This window comes from Arvicola amphibius, chromosome 4 (genome assembly GCF_903992535.2).
Source record: "Arvicola amphibius chromosome 4, mArvAmp1.2, whole genome shotgun sequence".
In the NCBI taxonomy this organism is placed as follows: domain Eukaryota; kingdom Metazoa; phylum Chordata; class Mammalia; order Rodentia; family Cricetidae; genus Arvicola; species Arvicola amphibius.
The window spans coordinates 15979931-15994062 of NC_052050.1; the positions used below are offsets into that span (position 1 = coordinate 15979931).

Genomic DNA, 14132 nt, shown 5'->3' on the forward strand with positions numbered 1-14132 from the left:
GTAAAAATAGTTAATCCCTTAAGAAAAGTAAATAAGCCAGGTGTGGTGGTACACACCTTTAATCCCAGCAGAGGCAGGCCTGGACTATATAGGAGTTCTAGGACAGCCAGGGCTGTTACAGAGAAATCATATCTCAGAAAAATCAAAAGAAAAATAAAAGTAAATGTTAAAAAAATAAAGTCTTAAAACTCAAAGAGATTTAAAAGAAATCCTAAAAGAGAAAAGCTGAAAGTGTGTAAATGAAAACTAAATATATAGATAATAGGAGCCCACAAAGAAAATTAAAGAAGCAGAGTAAATATAGAAAAATAATTAATAGACTATTTTTGAAATTAAAAAAATTCAGACTATATCTTTGAAAAGGACAATGTATTTCTAACAATATTAACACAAAATGGCCAAAAGAACTGTTGCATTTAAATTACAAAAAAGAAAGGGATCTGGGGATCCCAAAAGAGACTTACAGAGTTCTGTATCATCAAGAATAAGTCTAAAAAAAAGGAAGCTGGGGCTGAAGAGATGGCTAAGAAGTTAAGAGCATTGCCTGCTCTTCCAAAGGTCCTGAGTTCAATTCCCAGCAACCACATGGTGGCTCACAACCATCTGTAATGAGATCTGGTGCCCTCTTCTGGCCTGAAGGCATACATTCAGACAGAATATTGAGAATTTATTATGAATACATAATAAATAAATCAAATCTCTAAAAAAAAGGAAGCTGAACTGGCAACACTGGGCTTTTCACGATATAAATGAGATAAAGTTTTCAGGATTAGACCTGAGAACCTCAGGTTGTACACATGTTAACAATACAGGTGGAGAAAACAATCCAATGCCCACCACTCCCAGAGCTGCAAATGGTAGAATGGATGGTAAATACTAGAACACATCATATATAACCAGTCCTAAATAATGGCTTCAAAATACTCATTTTAAAGAAGATAATTTTGCCAATAAGCCCAAGAAAAAAAATCTTTAAAATGGGATTCAGGCCAGTATTTACAAGACAATCTGAACAGAGGACAATAGGGTACTTGCTAAGCCTGATGCAACCATATATGGTATCTTAAAAGGGACCAGCTAGGATTACCACCTGCATCATCCATCCCAGTCTCTGAAACACTAATGTGTCTGTGCTGTCAATGCTATCAGGCTTTAACAACCAAAGCAGAAGGATCCCCCACCCCCAAAGACTCCAAAATAAATACTGATCTATCATTTTTCAAGACAAAAAAATTATATAAAATTAAACTGTCATTCTCATGGGCAGATATGTTCATAGTATTGTCTTCAAATCCAAAACCTGCCAACTCTCCCTAAGAAGTAATGTAATTTTTAATCTTACAACTTTGGTCATTTAATAAGATAATAATATTTTAATGTCCTTGCCTCCCTAGAATAAACCTACTTGATCATGATATACTATCTTATAAATGCACTTCTGGATTAATTTTGCTAATATTTTATTCAGAATGCTTGCTTCTCTGGCCAAAACAGTGGACTAACAGCCCTAATAGTTAATGATAGCAGACAAAAAAAAGAACAATCTTAACATCAATTAGTTGTATAGTAACAATAAATGATGGTGCTATGAGCACTAAGTACTCAGCTTTTTAAAATTAGGATTCCATTTACTGAAGAGAGCTGTGATAGAGGGTTAAAGAATGCAAGTCACTGAGCAAATAACTAATATCCTTTATTTTTTTAAAAAAAAGCTTATGAATATATGTATATCTGCTAATAAATTTTTGATAAAAGAGAAAGATACTGAAAAAATCTAAATATTAGCTAGTGCTTGTTGCCACAAGGAGTGTAAGCAGAAAAGGGAAGGCTCTAAGAAAGGAAAATACTAACATTTTATTTACCCCTTGTTTATCTATCTTAATAATTACAATCAGATATACTACTCTGTAATTTAAAAAAGAAAGGTAGAATAGTGGGAGAAATAAATACCCATCGACCACTAGAGTTAGTGACAACAGTTGTTAACAACTAAATATTTCTTCTTTGACACGTTCAGAGATATAATTACCTTTCAAAATGATGAAGAGTCCTTATGAAGTTCATTATTTTAAAAAGGGACAACAATAGGGGCTGGAGAGATGGTTCAACCGTTAAGAGCACTGGCTGTTCAATTCCCAGCACCCATATGGCAGCCCACAACTGTAACTCTAGTTCCAGGGCTTCTAACACCCTCAAACAGACATAACATGCAGGTAAAACACCAACGCACAAAAAGGTAAATAAATAATTTTTAAATGCATAATAAATGGGAACCAAAGTTGCATAAAATTGGTCTTTCCAGGGGCATTAAATAAGATACTTTCAAGACAAAATTTACTGGAACTTCTTATGTAGTCAAGTATGACTCTGAACTCTGAAGTTCTTAACCTCCTGCCTCTGTCTACCAAGTGCCTGTACAAACATACTATGTTAAGTGGTGCTGTAGCTCAAAGCTAGTGTCTCATGCACGCTAGGCAAGCACTACCAACTGAGAGACACTGTCAGCCCAAGACAAACTATTTTTTATTTTATAATTAGCACAAGGATATTGATTTGTACAAAATCATTCTCCTCTCTCCTGTCTGTTGTGGGATATTTTTTGATGGTACTCTGACACTCCCAAGACTGCCAATAATGTTTACCTTGAATCAGAGGGCAGAACTAGCTACCGCTGACCAAAATTAACCACAGAGATTTTATGGGACCCAGGACATAAACACAGACATGGGAAGTAGTAGGCAGGGAGGGGATCAAGGATGGGGGGTCACTGGCTGCTTCTCTACCGCTTCTCTGATCAATCAGGTTTTTACCCCATATTTGACTCCTGGGTTTTTATTAATAAAAGATTAGTTTAGATAATCATTGCACCTCTCCTCTCCCTCCCCCTTTCCATCTCCCTCTCCCAACTCCTCCCTCTCCTACTGCAAACTGAGCCTCGGTCCTTGGGCTTGCTAGTGTTCCACTACTGGGCTCTATCCCAAGCTCAAATTGAGCATCTGAACAACTATCCTTACTATAGAAAAATAGCAAATTTTTTTCTGATTATTAAATAGTAGCTAGACAAGTCCTTTGTTTTATTATTGTTGTCACTGTTACATAAAGACTATAGAAATAAATCCCCTAAACAGTTCACTTTGTCTATCATATATTATTTAGAAAAAGGAACAACTACAAAAACTATCAACCTGGAGCACTGATGGGTAGCAAGGGAAGCAAAATTCCAATTATTCCAAAAATTAAAAAGATGTATGTAAAAGTTGAAAACATTCACATGACCAAACTGAGGGAAAATATCTGTCAACATTTCACTGTTTCAAGAAACAGTGGCTTTTACTCTCACTTAGATAACTGACCTCTATCACCATAAAACCCTCTCAAGATAAGTTTTTTGAAAACCCTTCACAGGTGGTGAAAGACAGGGCAAAAATTCACAGCTGTTTCGCTGATTTAAAACTCAGAATGCATGTTCTATCTACTACACAATTGGTCTCTCTGCAGAAAGCCAAAATCGCTTTTTTGTTTTGTTGTTTCTTTTAGACAGGTCCTCATTGTGTAGTACAGGCTAGCCACAAACTTCTATCTCAAGTTCCTAAGTACTGGGATTACAGACTTATTACCACCATGCTCCACTTTTAAACTGAACAGTGATTCTTAAATACTATTGTCACTGTCTAATATTAAAAATATCTAACAGCTTTCAAAGGAAGTCTCTCTTCCTCTTTAAAATCCTAGAGAAGTTAGAAAGATCAATGATGAAGCAGGATTTGGCTGTAGGTGGCTGGCAGTCGTTATTTGTTTATGTGCTTAAATAAGTCTTCATTCCACTGGGCTACAAAAGCTAAATACCTTCACCACCACCCTGCCAACAAGCCTAGGGAACTCAGCAATTTGCTAGAACAGAAACGGGTTTATAGACAGAGCAAATCACCTATTAAGCTTTCATAGACCAGCAACCAGAAATTTCTGGGACACTCTCACTCTCCCATGCAAGATGTGGAACAAAGGGTAGAGAAGACACGACTTTCATGTAGACAGAAATATTTACTAAGATCTGAAGCAGATTCTCCAAGTCTAAAATGACTAAATCATATATTATCTACATACTAGATCTCATTTCCAAGTTCAGTAAATGTAATCTATTGTAAAAAAAAAAAATCTACAGGGAAAGGGAGGCTTCCATGACGATAAGAAAACTAGAGTCAAGTATCTTTGTGTCTATCTTTAAGACCAGATATGATGACATGATATGATATTTAAGATGAAAAAATGTGTGTCTACTACTCCAAAAATCCATTTGGAACAAATAAGGGGTTTCCATCATTCTTATTTATATGTACTTTCCCTTATAAACTTTATGTCTGAAATACTTACCGTTTACAAAAATGAATATATGGGGCTGGGGAGAGAGCCTAGCAGGTAAAGTGTTTGCTCTACAAGCATGAGAGTGAACACTTCAGGTCCCTAACACCCAGGAAAACGCCAGGCAGGCATAGTAGCCTGCCTGTAATTCCAAGCTTTGGAGAGGCAGAAACAAATCCTTGGAGCAAGCTGGTTAGCTAAACTAGCCAAATAAGCAAGATCCAGGTGTAAATGAGAGACTACCTCAAAATATAACAAAGTAGGAAACAATCAAAAAAAATTCAATATCAACATTTGCCCTCCTCCACACACACTCAAACACACCTGCCTACACATATGTAAATACACAAATACACATGCACATTTACCACACACACAGGCAAAAAATGTTTTGAATTAAAAAAATTTAAATGAACATAAAAATCATATAAAATATTTTACAATGCCTTTGCCACAAAAGGAAAACAGTAAAATATCAACAGTAAATTTTAGAAAAATAGAAATACTAATTAATATGCTACTTGTTTTTAACTATATTCTTCAGAGGTAGAAGTATCTAGGATACAGAAATATGAATTATAATTTTAGCTTTTGAAAAACAATATGAAATTTCTAAGCACATGCCATTAACCCCAACACTTGATCTCTATGTGTTCGAGGCTAGCCTGGTCTACATAATGAGTTCCAGGACAACAGAACTACACAGTGAGACCATGTCTCAAAAGTACCAATATATATATACATGATCTGCCTGCCTCTGCATCCAGAGTGCTGGGATTTATGGTGTGGCCACTGCACATGGCTCTGCTTGGGACAGAATCCAACTTCAGAGTTAGACATAAGAATGTTATAAGAAAGTACAACAGGAGCTTTTCAAGTAAGCAGTGCTGACTTTTTCTCAATAAACAGAAGCAGGTATTTTCTGTAGAAACCTTCTAGAGACATATATAACTCCTAACATTAAAGGAACATTAAAGGCACAGAGTATGGAATAGAACAAAGGATGGCAAACTTTTTTTTAAGAAAATAAATATTTAGGCTTTGTAGGACATACAGTCTCTATGGCAACTACTCAACTCTGCTGTTGACCTGAAGAGAGTCACAGCCAATATGTAAGCAAATGAGCATTTACAGTAAGTTTGTCTTTATGGACTCAGATATTTTAATTCTTATAAATATCACATCATGAAGTACTGTGATTTTAATATTTTTCAAACACTAAAAAAAAAATCTTAGCTTGCAAAGCACATAAAAATAGATGATAGGCTAGATTTAGCCCATAGGTTACAGCTGATCAATTTCTGTAATACATAAGAAAGTAATTTGGCTCAAGTTCACACAGAGAATCTTCCTCCTGCCACCACCCCAGGAAAATACAAAATCTTGTTATCTTTAGGTACAGTTTTAATCACATCTAAGTATTTGTCTGAATAGTTAGATTTGGGTATATGTGTATGGACACATTTTATACTGTCCTGAGACTAGGGTCTTGCTATGTATCCCTGGTGGACCTGGAAATCACATAGTTTCACCCTCCTCTGCCTCCCAAATGCTGAGATTAAAAGTGTGTGCCACCACAACTGACAAGGAAAAAAGTTTCATAGGCATAACCAAAACAGTCTTTACTCAGTAAGTGGACAGTAAGTACCCTCTATGTACTTAACTACACTGATGCAAAATAAAAGATGAGAAGTGGGTCCTGCTTAAAGGAATCAGACTAGTGATGTGACAGTCAAATAATTAATGTAAGTTTACCTGGTACAAAAGGAGAAGACAGAATAACACACACAAACCCAATTAGGTGAATAAGAATAACCTTCTAAGCCGGGCGGTGGTGGCGCACGCCTTTAATCCCAGCACTCGGGAGGCAGAGGCAGGCGGATCTCTGTGAGTTCGAGACCAGCCTGGTCTACAAGAGCTAGCTCCAGGACAGGCTCTAAAGCTGCAGAGAAATCCTGTCTCGAAAACAAACAAACAAAAAAAAGAATAACCTTCTAAACTGAAACGATACTGTCTAGGCAAAGACAGTAAGAATTTATCTTCACAACAAAGTAAAGGGGAGGGACAGTCCAGTGCAAAGGGAGCTTTATACATAAAGGTATGAAAATGTAAGAGATTATTATCTATTAAAAGAATTGAGAATTACTGAGTAACTTGAAAACGAATGTGGAAGGCAATAAGTCAAAAGAGGGTGCAGGAAAAAGACCATAGATTACCTCATATGCTTGCTAAGGAGTTCCCATTTGATCTTTCCTATGATGAGAAGCACTGGAAGCTTCTAAAGAAAGTAAAACGATCGGCTAAACATTTAAAACTATCACGCTGAAGCTGGGGAGAGGTTCAGTGGGAAAAGCATGTGTAAGCATGAGGACCTAGGTCTGAATCTTAGAAATCCTTAGAAAACATGAGGCATGGCTACATGCTCCTGTACCTCTCGGCACTGGGAGACAGAGGCAGATGGACCCTGAAAAGCTCACTGGCCGGGCAGTCGGCTACGCTAGCCTAGCCAAAAGGCAAGCCTCCAGTTCAACGAAACACTTTGTGTCAAAAGAATGAAGAAAGCAATAGAGGAAAACATCCATTGTCCTCCTCTGGCCTCTACATGCAGAGGTGTATACCTCTAATTCATATATATATATATATATATATATATATATATGAAATACACATGCACCCCTACCACCACCACCACCATACATAAAGGGGAGACACACATATCACTCTGGCAGCAATGTGAGGTACCCGTGAAAGAAAAGTACATAAAGAGAAAAGATGTCTTCTAGACAATTTGGATTTTTTTTTAACACACCAAGATCACTTACTAAAATTCAATGGCTGAGTTTAGGTAACTGACATCAGACTAGCTTGAGTTCTACTAAAAAGACACTTGAGAGGTTGTGTCTACCGTGACTGAAAAAGAGACAGAAATTGATTCTATGGGAAGAAAAAAACCTATGATTAAGACTAGCATCAACCTAAGTTTTGTCTCTTAAACTTGGTCATGTTTATCATAAACTAAAGAAGGGTAAACAAAAGCTAAACGCAGCAAGATACGTTGACGTGACCCATAAAATAATCAACTCATTTGATACTTTTTACATCCACAAACATAGTTATCCAATTTTTTTTAATAAGCTGACTTGTTAGAAAAATAGTTCGACAGAAAAACACTTGCCTAATACACACAAGGCCCCGCATTCAATGTCCAGCACTACAAATCAAAAGTAAATTGATCTAACAAAAGAAATGTTTCCAGAAATAATTATGGTACTACAACTATTTAGAACTTTCTGGAGTAATAATAAGTTCATACTTGTTCCACAATCACAACCTGCTTTCTGAAACTCAGACACTGAGTTTTTGGTTCTCCATCTCCAATAACCTTGACCTTAAACACTACTAGTAAGATGTCCTCTATGAGAAAAACAACCTTGAAATAGATAATATATCTCTTAAGCCCTAAGCTTTTAACACTTCTCTCCATTACTTTTTCAAAAGAATCACCAGGGACATATGCTCTCCATCATCTTATCTCCTTGTTCTGTTTTTTTTTTTTAATCTTAGGTAATTTTCATCTAATATGTTACTAGAAAACACGCAACTCAAAAAAACAGATAGTCTTCACAAAATAATAAAGCATAAACAATTTATTTTTACAGTATTATAGTCTTCACAAAATAATAAAGCATAAACAATTTATTTTTACAGTATTATCTATCTTTCCACCAAATAACAGTATTTATGACACAGTGATGGAGGATTCTCATTGGCTAATAAAGAAACTGCCTGGCTCATTTGATTGGCCAGCCCTTAGGTGGGTGGAGTAGACAGAACAGAATGCTGGGAAGGGAAGTTAATAAATCACCATGCCTCGCCTCTCTGGGGCTGACTGCCATGCCTCTCCTCAGGGAGAGAGATGCGATGAAGCCAGCCACCAGGTCAGACATGATGCATCTTTCCCGGTAAGACACCACTCGTGGTGTTACACAGATTATTAGATATGGGTTAGTCAAGATGTGAGTAAGAGGCTGGAACTAATGGTCCAGGCAGTGTTTAAATGAATACAGTTTGTGTGTTGTTATTTTGGGGCATAAGCTAGCCAGTGGCAGGGAGCAGGGCGTCAGGAACACGGCCTGTCCGCTCCCATCACTACAACACAGGCATATTAAGCAAATATGATGAAACTAATGATAGACTAATACTACTTAAACTAATACTAATACTAATGATAATAACAATTCACAGAGAAAAAATGTCTAATAATTAAGCTAGCTTCCCGTATTTGTTACCTTGCTCAGACTAGTGCTAGAAAAATAAATCTACATATGCAGCAGCTTGAAAATCCTTGAAAGAAAATCTGGATTCCATCAGTGAAAACATTCTCTTTAAGACCACTTCCTAAATATAATACCAGTAGCACAGACACTGAGAGCAGCAATTAATAAATGGGAGTCCCTGAAACCGAGAAGCTTCTGTAAATCAAAGAACATGGTCAACAAGACAAAACAGCAGCCTACAAAATGGAAAAAGATCTTCACCAACCCCACATTGCACAGGGAGCTGATCTCCAAAATATACAAAAAAAAAAAAACTCAAGAAATTGGCCATCAATAGAACAAATAATCCAATAGAAAAATGAGGTACAGACCTAAACAGAGAACTCTCAACAGAGGAATCTAAAATGGCTGAAAGACACTTAAGGAAATTCTCAGCATCCTTAGCCATCAGAGAAATGCAAATCAAAACAACTCTGAGATTCCATCTTACACCTATAAGAATGGCCAAGATCAAAGACACTGATGATGGCTTATTCTGGAGATGACGTGGGGTAAAGAGAAGACTCCTTCATTGCTGGTGGGAGTGCAAACTGGTACAGACCCTTTGGATATCAGTATGATGATTTCTTAGAAAATTAGGAAACAACCTACCTCAAGACCCAGCAATACTTCACTTTTAGGTACAAGGACATGTGCTCAACTATGTTCACAGCAGCATTGTTTGTCATAGCCAGAACCTGGAAACAACCTAAATGCCCCTTGATTGAAGAATGGATAAGGAAAATGTGGTACATTTACACAATGGAGAACTACACAGCAGAAAAAAATAATGACATCTTAAAATTTGTGGGCAAATGGATAGAACTAGAAAACATCATATTGAGTGAGGTAACCCAGACCCAGAAAGACAGATACCATATGTACTCACTAATAAGTGGCTTTTAGACATAAAGCAAAGAAAATCCAGCCTACAATTCACAATCCCAGAAAACCTAGACAACAATGAGGACCCTAAGAGAGACATACATGGATCTAATCTACATGGGAAGTAGACAAAGACAAGATCTCCTGAGTAAACTGGGAGCACGGGGGCCATGGGAGAGGGCAAAAGGGGAGGGGAGAGGAAGGGAAGGGAGTAAAGAAAAATATATAGCTCAATAAAAAAAATTAAAATTTATTAAAAAATAAAAAGAAAGAAACCTTAAAAAAAAAAAGAAAATATTCTCCTTAACTTTGGGTGACTCTGAGTTCAAACCAGTATAATTCAACTAGCATTCCCAACAACTTTGTCTCAGAGTTTAACTGTATTTCAAGAAGAAAAGAAATATGAAAAAGAAAGAACTTTATGCATCGTTATGCATACTTATTCTACTATATATCCAGTAAGTTATCAACCAACTCAGTATTTCCCTTTTGGAACTTATGTTATTAGTATATTCCCGTCTAGAGTCTATGTCCTTCTTCATTCAAAATAATTCATAATTATTTAGGAAATAGTAAAGGAACAAAGTCAACTATAGGAAGAAAGGAGAGTTAGCTTGACATAGGTAAAAATTGATGGTGAGGGGCTGGGAGTGTAGCTTAATGGTGGTGCACATGCCTAGTATACACAAAGCCCTGGGCTTACACTCCAGCACCACTGGGGAAAAATAGTAGTAACAGCCAGACAAGGTGCCACATGCCTTTAATACCAGCACCAGGGATGGAGAAACAGATGATAATTCAGTGTCAACCTGGGCTACATATGGTGACCCTGTCTCAAAAGAAAAAAAAAGTTAATCATGGGAGAAGGAAATAACCAATTAAGGTTTAACGTCAGTGGTAAATTTTTACAGTAAAGATGTAAACCAAATTACATTTGCAAGTAGAATATTATCAATACAAATTCAGAGCATGTCTGAGCCTATATTTCAATTTGTTGAATATACTAAATTATATAATTTTATATCCTGAAAATTTTGTCCATAATAAATATGTTAAATCCCATAATATCAACAAATGTATATTATATTATGGGAGAGGAGTGTTTGGTTACATGAGATGCGTGATTCACAATATACTCAGAAAAATTGTGTAAAGAATGGCAAAAACAAGTTGCCAAAGAGAAGAAAATAATCATCAAAATTATGAGAGGCAATGGTCCACTTCCTAAAAAAGTAAAGGTGTATGAGGAGCATGGACGACACTTATTCTTTGAACTTTATTCATTTCTGTAAGTATTTCATATGTAATTAGTATCTATAAAACAATGATTTAAAAGCTAAGAAAAATCCGAGCAACCATTTGTTTTGGAAGAGTTAATTATCAAAAGATCGAATTCATTTTTGCTAATAATATTTTTAAGTAAAGACCATAAAATGTGAACATGAAGGGGAAATAATAATTTTTTCTTGATTTTCCAAATAAAATTAGCAATAAAGCTTTACTGGTACTTAAAGGAAAGTGTGTGTGTGTGTGTGTGTGTGTGTGTGTGTGTGTGTGTGTGTGTGTCAAGCTACCTGAAAGTAACTTTTTACTTCTAAAGATCTCCCTCAAAGCAAACACTACTATAACTATTTCTTTGACCACCTGGAAAGTCCTGAGGAATAGTACTTATTGCTTGTAATCACATGAAACAAATTTAGAAACAAATTCCTATGAGAATTTCCTTGTATAACTGTCCTTTGCATGTGTGTAGGCAGGTTTATCCACATCTAACAGCATCTGCTTTATGATGGGTATGTGCATTGTAAGCATAGTGTACGGTTTGTCAATACTAATGTGCAAGGACAACACAGTATACGAATGAAGAACAGAGTCCCCAGCCAGAGTTTCTAAACTGAAACAGTGTTTCCATATCCCAGCTACATAATCTTTGGCAAACTGATCTGGTTTCCATTTCTCATTGGTAAAATGGAAATAACAATATATATCTTATAGGATTCTGTAACTGCATAAACAATGTACAAGACTGGCACAAAGTGTGTGCTATATAAATGTACACTATTATTACTAGAAGTAATAGAATACCATGTTCCTGAATATACTGTAAACATTCTTAGCAATCTGAATTGACTGATATCAGATACTATTTAAAAGGGACATCAAATCTAAGATCTGGTTAACATATGCTTCTAGCTCTGCACTCTAAAGTAAACAAGTGATTAATAAATCTACATAACCACTCTAATGATACAGAACAATCTGAAAAGATTGTTTCCCAAAAGTGCAGCTATCAATTTCTTCCCTTACACAAGGGGGCAGTGATAACAAGAAAAGAACAGGGCTCTGCAACACCTCTTCTTACAGACAGTAGGGGGTGGCAGTACATATGGCTTACAGTCAGAACAAAACAGGAAGACCCAACAGAACTGCTCTTTATTCTCTTCTGGCCCTCTTTAGCTTCAACAGAGCCTTGAGGTAAAGAAAATAGCTACAGAAAAGACTGAAGTTCAAAATAAATCAAGGAAAATCCAGTTTTGTTTTGAAGGAAATGAACCCTCAATGAATGATTCTGGAACCTGGGTGAAGCTGAATTTTCAGATTATCTGGCAAATTACTACAATAAGAACAACACTCAAGCAGGTAATTCAATTTATAAGAATTCTAACATAACACACGAAAATATTATTAATAATTAAATACACCCTAGTGAACACATCAGATATTTCTGCTTTTGTCCCTGTTACATAGACACTGGGTGTATATGCACATGCTGTATTACATAGCTCATCTAGCTGTCTTTTGTTACTTTTGAAATTCTAGTATGTTCTGACAGTTCTCTCAAAACAGATGTTCTTAAATGGAAGTCACAACATTTTGCAGCATGTGGAGACACACACACACACACACACACAAACAAACAAACAGAGAGGGAGAGAGAGGAGGAGGAGGGTGGAGGGACCGAGGAAAAGACAACAGGAATATTTATTTCATTTATTTCCGTTTTGGGCTCATATGCCTAAGACAATTTACCTGGGAATGCTACGGGGCACACTACATAGACAGTATCCATGTTGTTGCTTTTTATGCCAATTTACTGTATCCGTTTTTATCTTCTCTCACCATCCCATCCCAACAGCTAGAACATACCAGAATATTTCACTATTGCCAGTCTCTGTAATTAACCGTTGACATAGCTTTTGGCTCCAACCTTTCAAATGTCTGAAAATTTATCCCTTTTGTTCACCATATTGTTTTGTTTTCCTTGTTCCACTTATTTTCACCTGTGTAAAAGCCAAGACAGGGACACAGATAAAAAATAGTTCCCTTTGGCTAACGATCTTGAACACACAATTATGGTCAGGATGATTGGTTTGTCTTTTTGTTTGTGGGGTTTTTGTTTCCCTGAAGAGGAGCAGAAGAGGGGGTAAAGACGTCCAATCTTCTTCCTAACGCTAATTATCATTGTTTATGTTTTGTGAGAAACATTTTAAGCATTCCACACCTAGAACAGAAAGACAGGCTACAATTGCATGCCCTACATGCTGATGACAAAACCTGAAATAATTCTAGCCCTATTTTTTTCTTTCCCATATCACAACCAACCTGCCTTTTTTTTTGCTTTCACGTGGGTACTTTCCATATATATATATATATATATATATATATATATATATATATATATATATATATAATTGCTTATCGCAGCTCCTCTCGATTTCCTATGACAGAACATGTAGCAAAGAGCCCTATTAGTCTTTCATTATACTACACCTCCTTCCCCAAAGGAATTATTAATATTCCTAATAACACTTCTACCTTGCATTTCTACGCCACGGAGGCCAGCCCATCCTGTGCCTTTACCTGGCACATTTCACAACTACTTCTATGCTGCATTCAGGGACACATTTTGCAACTCGTTCTGCACCACATTCCCTGCCACGTTTAGCAATCCGCCTCGCATCTCATCCCGGTCCCCGTCATCCAAAGACTCTCCAGGTACCAAATATCAAGACTAACCTCGGTGACAGCCAAACGGCCAACCCCGGAGCCCTCTGAAGCCGCCCTCGTTCCCACATTCGGAGGCAGCCTGCCTTCCCCACGCCTTCGCCACCGGAGGCACTTCAATCCCCGGTTCCCTGTCTCCCCGCTCGCCCCCGCCCCAACCCCCGCAGCCGAGGCATCGCAAGTGAACGCCCCTGTCACCTCACCCTCAGCGACCCTCTTCCCTGAGACCCCCGGTCCTTACCTGCCGCTCTCAGGGGCGCGGCGCACCTCGGGGTCAAGCCCGCGTGCCCGTGGTCTCCGGTGAGGACCGCGCCGCCGGCGGACGCCCCACGGAGGATCCGCGCCTCAGTCGGGCTCAGCGGGGCCTCGCGGCCGGCGAGCGCTGGCAGCCCGCGGCGGTCCTCCTGTCAGCGGCGGCGCGGGGGCAAGACTCGCCCCTCAGCACCGCGGCGGCGGCGGCGGCTGCTGCAGCGGCGGTGGCGGCGGGCGCCTCGCTCCGCCTCGCGCTCCGCACAGCCCCGGAGGTGAGCGCGAGGGGGATGGGAACGGGGGCGGGGCCGCCCGAGG

General features: G+C 38.0%; 1 protein-coding gene across 1 annotated transcript in view; it reads right to left on the bottom strand.

The window, feature by feature from the left end:
* Tanc2 (tetratricopeptide repeat, ankyrin repeat and coiled-coil containing 2) overlaps window positions 1-13889 on the bottom strand; it is a 306319-nt gene extending 292430 nt beyond the window's left edge. The window contains exon 1 of the mRNA XM_042055015.1: window positions 13807-13889. The gene's annotated coding sequence lies outside the window, so the exon portion shown is untranslated. The remainder of the gene's footprint in view (window positions 1-13806) is intronic.
* Between the last annotated feature and the right edge of the window lie 243 nt (window positions 13890-14132).